This window comes from Ailuropoda melanoleuca, chromosome 13 (assembly GCF_002007445.2).
Source record: "Ailuropoda melanoleuca isolate Jingjing chromosome 13, ASM200744v2, whole genome shotgun sequence".
NCBI lineage: Eukaryota > Metazoa > Chordata > Mammalia > Carnivora > Ursidae > Ailuropoda > Ailuropoda melanoleuca.
This window is the reverse complement of record NC_048230.1, coordinates 20,803,684-20,813,528: the sequence shown is the minus strand read 5'-3', so window position 1 is coordinate 20,813,528 and position 9,845 is coordinate 20,803,684.

Below are 9,845 nucleotides of genomic sequence, written 5' to 3'. Positions count from 1 at the left end.
TTAAGTCTACCTCTTACTTAGATCTTCAGACATTCATGATGCAAAAATGACCTACAAAACACTTCAGTATTTTCTATTCTTGCCTACATCATCTATGCTTTTTAGAATGCAGTCACAATCTATTAAATTGAGTGAGTTGTGACCTGGGTATACACTGATCTAGAAACACCTAAAGGAAAAGCCATGCTGTCATTCATGAATGAAGGGAACAAAAAGACCTTCTTCGGGTGGAAGTTGTTTAAAAAATAATCCCTCCCGAGTACTTTCCTTGAATAAATCACATTCTCCTCTTGAAAATGTATGCTAGGACACTACAGAAAAAATCAGATGCAAAAACTCATGAATGAGAAAAAAAAAAATCCACCTTGAAGCATTTGCTTAGAGGTCTAGGGAAAGGAGAACTTTCACATATTCTCAGAAGGATTCAGAAATTGCAATCTTCTGGCAATATCTTTTAAAAATTGAAATCTGCACAGTCATTTCACTCTCGCAGATCTATACACAAAAAAGGATATATGAACTAAGATGCTTCTTACAGCAGTATGTGTAATGGCAAAATAACCAGCAATTACCAATACATCTAATAACCAGTTAATCATTTAATAAATAATGGCACATCCATACTAAAGTAGTTCACGTTATGTAGCTATTTCTAATAAACCAGCTATGTATGTATTAACCTGGAAGAGTGTCCATGATTAAATAAACCTAGAACAGGGGCGCCTGGGTGGCACAGCAGTTAAGCGTCTGCCTTCGGCTCAGGGCGTGATCCCGGCGTTATGGGATCGAGCCCCACATCAGGCTCCTCCGCTATGAGCCTGCTTCTTCCTCTCCCACTCCCCCCGCTTGTGTTCCCTCTCTTGCTGGCTGTCTCTCTCTCTGTCGAATAAATAAATAAAATCTTTAAAAAATAAATAAATAAATAAATAAATAAACCTAGAACAGTATCTGTGATAAAATGATTTTAAACAACAAGTAGTTGAATAATTTCTGTATGATCCCATTTCTGTACAACGTAGAGGGGGACCTATTCAGAGTTTACGTCTCCATGTATTTATAAGAACAGGGAGAAAAATATGAAGGGAGCAAAGCAAACTGTCAAATCTGGTTAATTCTATATTATATAATATATAGAATATAATATATTCTATATTATAAAGCCATAAAAAAAGAATGAAATCTTGCCATTTGCAATGCCATGGATGGAGCTAGAGAGTATTATGCTAAGCGAAAAAAGTCAGAGAAAGAAAAATACCATATGATTTCACTTATATCTGGAATTTAAGAAACAAAACAAATGAGCAAAGGGGAAGAAAGAGAGAGAGAGAGAGAGACAAACCAAGAAACAGACTCTTAACTCTATAGAGAACAAATTGATGGTTACCAGAAGGAGGTGAGTAGGGGGATGGGGGAAATAGGGGGTGGGGATTAAGGGGTGCACTTGTCGTGACGAGCACTGGGTGCTGTATGGAAGTGTTGAATCACTATACTGTACACCTGAAACTAATATTACACTGTGTGTTAACTCACTGGAATTTAAAAAACAAACAAACAAAAAGCTGGTTAGTTCTAAAGGGTAGGGGCAGGGGGGAGAGAAAGGAAGATCACAGGCGACAGTCCTAAAAACTTTTGAACTGATTTGTTGCAATAAATATGCTTTACTTTTGAGATTGTTAATCTCATTTTAAAAATGATCTTCTTCATAAATAAGGGGCATTAAACTTAACTTATAATGTAAAGTTATAAGTTATATGAAGTCAAGACACATGCATTACTCCAAATAATTGTGGTTTTTTTAATAGTTTCAGATTGGGGGCGCCTGGGTGGCTCAGTTGGTTAAGCATCTGCCTTTGGCTCAGGTCATGATCTTGGGGTCTTGGGATTGAGCCCCACGTCAGGGCTCCCTGCTCAGGAGGGAGTCTTCTTCTCCCCCTGCCCCTCCCTGCCACTCAGGGTCTCTCTCTCTCCCTTGATCTCTTTCTCTGTGTCTTTCAAATAAATAAATAAAATCTTTAAAAAAATAGTTTCAAAATGAAGATTAAAAAAAAAAAGAATCTATTCCTTTAACAGAGATTAGCTATTATAAACAAAAATGACAAAGTTTGGGATGCCCGAGTGGCTCAGTCAGTTAAGCATCTGCCTCCGGCTCAGGTCATGATCCCAGGGTCCTGGGATTGAGCCCCAAGTCGAGCCTCCCTGCTGTTTCTCCCTCTGCCTGCCTCTCCCCCTGCTTGTGCTCTCTCTCTCTCTGATAAATAAATTTAAAAAAATATTTTTTTAAATTACAAAGTTTATAATCCTGGGTGAAGTTAAGAAAAAGTGGGAATGAATGGGGGCAAACTGATTTTCCACAACAGGAAGTAAAAATTACAGTTCTCTGCAGACAATTATCATTATCACATCAAAAACATCTGAAAACCCTTAAGGTAAATACGAGTAGAATTAATAAAGAATTCTAATTCTTTCCTTCCAAGTTATTAGGCATGATAGTAAGCAAACACTCTATACAGCACTAGAAAATTAACAGCAATATTAAGTGTTGCCTTGACATGCGGTGAAATTAGGAGGTCTTTGAACGGCCTGACCACACATTCCTGTCCCTACTTCGCTCCTCAGATAAGGTCCCCCAGCCAGACCTCTCCTTATAAAGGTATCAAGAGCAGCTCTTGCTTATTCCTGGGAACTTGTTCCAGTTCCCTGCCAGCCTATGTAATCATTCAAACAAGCCAATAATATCTTCCCACGAACACCAGGGTTATCACACCCTGTGATACTGTAAAGCCTGCCTTGCACAGCCCGCTTGTACATTCTGTTCCTGAACACAACCCCTCTGTGACCCTGCACCGTGTACTGCTCCTCCCTTCCCTGGGCAGTGAGTATATGGGACTCGTACACTGGCCAGTATCGGTATTTGGCTATGCCCAAAACCCTACGGCAGGAATCCTTCCTTCACCAATGGGATGAATAGAAGGCAATTAAAACAAGACAAGGGGTGCCTGGGTGGCTCAGTCGGTTGGGCCTCTGCCTTCAGCTCAGGTCGTGGCCTCGGGGTCCTGGGATCGAGGCTGGCGTGCAGCTTCTGGCTTGGTGGGGAGCCTGCTTCTCCCTCTCCCCACTGCTCATTCTCTCTCTCTCACTCTCTCTCTCTCTCAAATAAATGAATTAAATATTTTAAAAAAAAACACAAGATGATATAAAAGAAAGCAGAAAGCATTAAGTAACTTGACAAAAGCAGTACCAGTCGTGGTCCTGCTAGGAGAGAAAAGGAAAACATACGATTTTCTCCGTTCAACAGGAGGTAGGAAAGGAGAAAAAGTGGTGGAGAAAATGGATGGTGAGCAGCAAATATAGCAGAAAAATGTCCAAATAAATCATTAATAGCAATAAATGTGAGTGGCTTAAACACACTTAGGAAGATATGGGTGATCAGACTGGATACAAAATAAAATCTCTATTGTATGCTATGAATTTTTTCTTCAGTTCTGGAATAATCTCAGCTATCATATCTTCAATATGATTTCCCTGCCATTTGCTTCATTCTTTTCTTTTGCAAGTCCTACTGGAGGCTCTCGATCTGTTTTCCTGCTCTTTGAACTATTTCTTTTATTTTTTTAATTCCTATTTCTCCTTGCTGTATTCTACATACATCCTTCAGAACTATCTTCCAATTCACCAATTTTTTAAAAAGATTTTATTTATTTATTTATTTATTTGACAGAGAGAGAGACAGCCAGCGAGAGTGGGAACACAGGCAGGAGGAGTGGGAGAGGAAGAAGCAGGCTACCAGCGGAGGAGCCTGATGTGGGGCTCGATCCCATAACGCCGGGATCACGCCCTGAGCCGAAGGCAGAGGCTTAATGACTGCGCCACCCAGGCACCCCCCAATTCACCAATTTTATCTTCAACTGTATCCAGTCTAAAATTCATCCTATCTTTTGAGATATTTTTTATTTCATGACTACATTTTTATTTCTGAGATTTATAATTGCTTATATTTCATTCCTATATGTCCAGCTTGTTTACATCTGCGTTGTTTCATAACTTCTTGTTTGCCAAACGATGTCCTCATTTACCTCTTTGAGCATCCTTATTTTCAAGTCTTTACCAGATTAATCGAAAAAAAATGAATTTCATCTGAGTGCATATTTCAACTGTTGGTTGGGGTTTTTTTTTAGCATTTGATTTCTTCATGTGCTTTGCAATTTTGGTTTACAGGCTCATTATGGCTGGGAGTTTTTGCTTTTACTTTATGCTCTTTCTCTCCCTTCTTTCTTGTCTGGTGGATTTAGTTTTGTGGTTGCATCTGTAAGACAAGTCCGGGACTGGTCTTGTGATGGCAGCCGTGAATTTGTGCCCTTCACTGATCTGGGGGTCTTGCAGACTCAGTCATGGGCTAAAGGGATGACTTGACCCAATTCTTGGCTGTGAGGCTGTCTTTGCTCTGCTCTTACCTCAGGCCCACAGTTTTTAGCCATAGGTTCCTAAGAGCAAGTCGGTTGCCATTCTTTTTGGCCTCTTTTCGCACATCAGGGAGCCTCCCTCCAGTCCCTGGCTTCAGCCAGAGAGTCTGGCCCTGTCTGCTATTCCATCTGCAGCATTTTAGCTTCCACTACCCCATAGGCCCTTGGCTTTGGCCCTACTTACCCCTGCGGTTTCCAATTAGTTCTCTTTCTTGTCCATTGAGATGTTTATCCTGTTGTGTGTGTGTGTGTTTTAAGCCTGTTTATATTTTTTCTCTCTTGCTATGTGTTTGGAACACAGAGAGTATGTCAAAGCACGAACTTTCCAACCTTCCTCTTGTAAATGTTTTTGCTTAACTCCCTTGGACATGAAGCGTCTACTTCTCCCAGTGGAAACACGCTGGCAGATGGAGTTCGGGGGTTCAAGAAATGAGTATTGAAACCACAACCCTGGGAGTACAAGTAATGCGCATTTTGTCTGGGCTGAGTGGGATGGGCAGGTTTGTGGATCAAACTAGGAAAAGCCCGTCTATCTGGGCACCTTGTAATTACTGACCAGCTTCCTACAGCGACTCCATGTGGCAGTCAAGTGATTTGCAGGAGCAGAATGTTCCAACCAAAGGGCTCTCCTGTTGGGGGGTGGAAGCCCAGCTGACACCCCCTTCGTGAATTGCATGTGCCCACCGCAGCCTTTTTAGACAATTCAGAAGACCAGAGAAAAAGCGAATACTGCATATGGGCTCCCAATTGGTTAAGCAGAAAAATAAAAGAGATGTGACGCTTTCATTTTTGGAGCAATTCATACTGTTGACATATGATATAAACAAAATAACTGAGAACGAAAAATAAGAGAAACATAGTGGAGTGTTTAAATTCTTCTCCAGAAAAAAAAGATTCACAAATTACAATACCCCCCAACAAAAAGCACAAAATTCCGAATAGACCAATAAGCAAGAGAAGAAAAATAGAAGTTATCAAAGAATTAGCTCCCTAAAGACTTAGACGCTTTTGCTGACAAGCCTTTTCTAATGTTTAAGGAACAGCAGTGTCTATTGTTGTATAAATTATTTTGAACACAGAATAAAGAAAGAAATTGTCCTCAGTTTGTGTTGTAAACTGATAGAACTCTCAAATCTACCAAAAAAAAAAAAAGAGCAAAGAAAATCATAGACCAGGGTTTGCAAATACGAGTGACTATCAGCCAGAAAGTAATATAAATGGGTGGCATCGTCTGGGTGTGAAATGGCAGGGAAAGTGGGAGCCACACGAACCAAAGAGTGTGCACTCCCACATCAGGAACTCAAAACCAAACCCTTCAAAGTCCTCCGCTGCTCAAATAAACAAGTCCCATGAGTCACCAGTCTGCAGCCTCTGGTTCGTCAATCTCTGTTGTAAACATAGATGCAAAAGTCCCAACTAAAATACTAGCAAGTCCAATTCGACCTACACTACAATATTTTTAAAACAATCTCCTAAAACCAAGTTACAGTTACTCCAAGAGATGCAACCATGTTTTAATATGTGGACATTATTTTTTTTTTAAATCCATCATCTCAACAGGTCACATTAGAAAAATCCATAAGATCATTTCAACAGATGTTGGAACTTATTTCCTGACAAGCAGAAGCCCAGGGATCCGGAGCTGGGTTGGGCACGGGCTGGTGGAGGGTATCCCAAAGGTGGCATCGACGGATGAGGCCAGCACCAGGCCCAGCAGACAGCCCAGTGAAGTGTCAATCCAAGGCACCAGACAGAGAAGGGGAAACCAGATTAAGGCAAGAAGACAGAGCCCGGGGAGATGCTTGGAGGCACAGCCTCGAGGCGTCATTGCCGGGGCCTGCCTGCCCTCTGGCCCTGAGCCGAGTTTGGACTCTAGCTGCTGAAAATGCATTTGAAAACATTTAACATCCATGTCTCATAAATAGCTCCTAAAACTAAGACTCTAAGGAGAAAGCCTTCACACAAGAAAGAATATATCGTACAAGCAGCCCACTTAAAAAATGCTTTCCTCTTCTGATTTTCTAAGGAGCCATTTTTTTTGTATGTTCAAGAATTCTCTACAATAAAAGGGAAAAAAAGCACGATGGAAGTTATAGGGGGAACCTGAAAAAAGAGGAGACAGTGGGGGGCGAGGAACCTCACATTTTCTTTTCTTTTTTTTTTTAAGATTTTATTTATTTATTTGACAGAGAGAGATACAGCCAGTGAGAGAGGGAACAAGCAGGGGGAGTGGGAGAGGAAGAAGCAGTCTCTTATCAGAGCAGGGAGCCTGATGCGGGGCTCGATCCCAGGACCCTGGGATCACACCCTGAGCCAAAGGCAGACGCTTAACGACTGAGCCACCCAGGCGCCCCAAATGTCACATTTTCTATGGTCCAACTGAAATCAATCTATGCATGTTATACCTCGGTAACAAGTGTGTTACAAAAAATAGTAAAATCTCAATGGGCACTGAGACAGTGCTCAGGCCTAAGTGCTAAATAAAGACTTGCACACCCCAGCCCCATACCATACACAAAACAAATTCCAGGTGGATTAAGACCTAAATGTAGGGGCATCTGGGTTGCCACCAGTTAAGTGTCTGACTGCTGATTTCAGCTGTGGTCACGATCTCATGGGTCGGGAGATCGAGCCCCACATGGGGCTCCTCACTCAGCATGGAGTCTGCTTGAGATTCTCTCTCTCCCTCTGCCCCTTCCCCTGCTCTCGCACACTCTCTGTCTCTCAAAATAATAAATAAAATCTTAAAATAAAAAAAAACCCAACAACAAAGAGGTCCTTCTCACTTACCAGATTAGCAAAAATTAAAAACGATGATAATACCTGATGCTGGAAGGGATGCAGGAAGAAAGACTCTCGTTCATCGCTGTTGGAAATGTAAATTGTCACAGCATTTTGGGAAAACAATGTGGCAATGCTATTAAAATTTTAAATTCCCTTTTCCCCGGTAAGCCCATGCCTGGAAAACTCTACCATAGAAATAAATAGCAAACCCTACCATAGAAATAAAAGCATCAATGCACAGGGATTTGCATAGAACCAGGTTTACTACAGCCTGTGGTAGTGGCAAAAGCTGGAAACCAAGAAATGCCCATTCAAGAAGGGGTGGAATATTATACAGCCATTAAAAAGAGAATGGGTTAGACCTGTCTCATCCGACTTGGGGGACTTTCTACTATGTATTTATGGTTAAAGGAGAAAAGCAAGATGCAGAGAAGTGAATGTAATATGATTCAACTTTTTAAATATAATGACCCCAAATTGAAAAATGTGTGTGTGTGCACGTGTGTGTGTGTGAGTGTGAATTAGTAGGAGAAAGATGGAAGGAAGGAAGTTAGAAGTGAGAAAAAGAACCAAGCAAGTAAACCAAGCTGGGAACATGGGGGGGGGAAGAAATACTTAAAAATATTTAAAAAGTGGGGCTCCTGGGTGGCGCAGTCATTAAGCATCTGCCTTCAGCTCAGGGCGTGATCCCGGTGTTCTGGGATCAAACCCCACATCAGGCTCCTCCGCTGGGAGCCTGCTTCTTCCTCTCCCACTCCCCCTGCTTGTGTTCCCTCTCTCGCTGGCTGTCTCTCTCTCTGTCAAATAAATAAATCTTAAAAAAAAAATATTTAAAAAGCCATGTGTGTAATATGATCCCATCCGTACAAAATTATATACACATAAAGAGAAGGGAGAAAGGATGTACCAAAATATTAATGATGATTATCTCGAGGGATGGGATTACAGGTAACTTTTAGTTAATTCCTTATATTTTTCTATGTTTTTAATGTTATACAATGAGTATATACTATTTAAATAATCAGTGAAAAACAAAGCTATTTTCATTGTGTGTGTGTAGGGGGGGAGTATTGGCAGGTAGAAGTCCCTAAGGGACCTGATTTAATGAGCAAAGAAGATCAATATTTAATTAACATATCAATTGCTGGCATGTCAACTGATGTTTTCCAAAATCCTTGAGGTATAGGCTCTCTTAAGTAGCCAAACTGTCATCTGAAACATTGTTTACAGTTCTCCCATTTAACGAATGCTTAAGAATGGAATGATTACAAATACCAAAGGGGCCAGAGATGATTAAAAGAGGTTTTATTTAAATGCCATCAAATAACTGGATCTCCTGTACTCATCACAATTTAGAATTCCCTCACCAAGTTTATGGCCTGGCAACTTCCAAACCCCCTTATCATTGCTTTCAGGGAAAAAACAAAAAAACAAAAAAAACTAACCATTTCTTTTTCCAGACCACTCTGTGGTGGATCCTAAAGTTGTTAGTTTAAATCTTCGATCTTGGTTTTGCTCTTTTTACTGCTTCTTTCTCATGGTGCTTGGTTTCATCAGTTGCACACGCACGTGGCTTTGTTGGGCACTGCTTTCCCGCTTCTCTTCCCTCTCTCCGAGGACTGCCAGGTTCAGGGGAGGGCTGTAGGCGTTCAGATCTTGTCTACGCAGTGCTGGGACATACCAGACCCTCAGAAATTGTTAGGGTCATCTGCTAAAACAGCAAGTTGGGCTTCACCTCCTCTTTCGTTTGCAACGTTTACTGAGCGCCGCTGGGTGTCCAATGTCACCCATCCAAGGATTCAAAAGTGAGTAAGGCGGGATCCCAGAGAAATCACAACCAGCTATGTAGTTAGTACTCAACTGCACAGTGCTGGGGAAGCACTTGGTGGGAGGGATGCCATTGATGGGGAGGACAGAGGCGGGGAACAGCTGCTAGCACTTGGCAAAGAAAACAGATATGCAAAGGTCTAACGGTTCTCCAAGCGTAGTCCCAGACTACAGCATCGGCGTCACCTGGGAACTTGTTGAAAATTCTAATTCTCGGGGCCCCACTCCCGACCTACCAAAGCTGAAACTCTGGGGGTGGGGAGCAGCAATCTGTTTTATCAAGTCCTCCTGGTGTTTCCGATGCACCCTAGAATTTGGGAACCACGGCTCTAGGAGAGGCCTTAAGAACCTTACGATGAAAAGAGGCGAGAGGAAATAAGGCTTTGTGCGGGGCCTTGGATGTAACTCAAGGGGTTAGACTTTGCCCTGTTGTAGGGGCCTCCATGGTTTTTAAGCAGCGGCCTGTCGCACTTACACAATCCCTCCCATCTCGGCGTTTCAGGGCGCTCTAGCATTCTCTGCGCGCCCTGGGCGGAGAGCTAATCAGCCTGGGGCTGAGTTGTCCCACCCCACGCGACGCCAGGCGACGAGCGCTTGGTCGGGCCGCCAACCTCTCCGCCCGCGGGTGTGGTGGGTTTGCCGTCCAGCCCCAGGTGAGCGCACCCAGGAGCCGGCCGCGGACGCAAACAGGGAAGGCACCGCCAGGGAGACGGACCCGGCGCGGCGGGGACGGGAGGCTCTCCGGGCCCAGGCTCCGCCCCCCGCCCGCGGGAA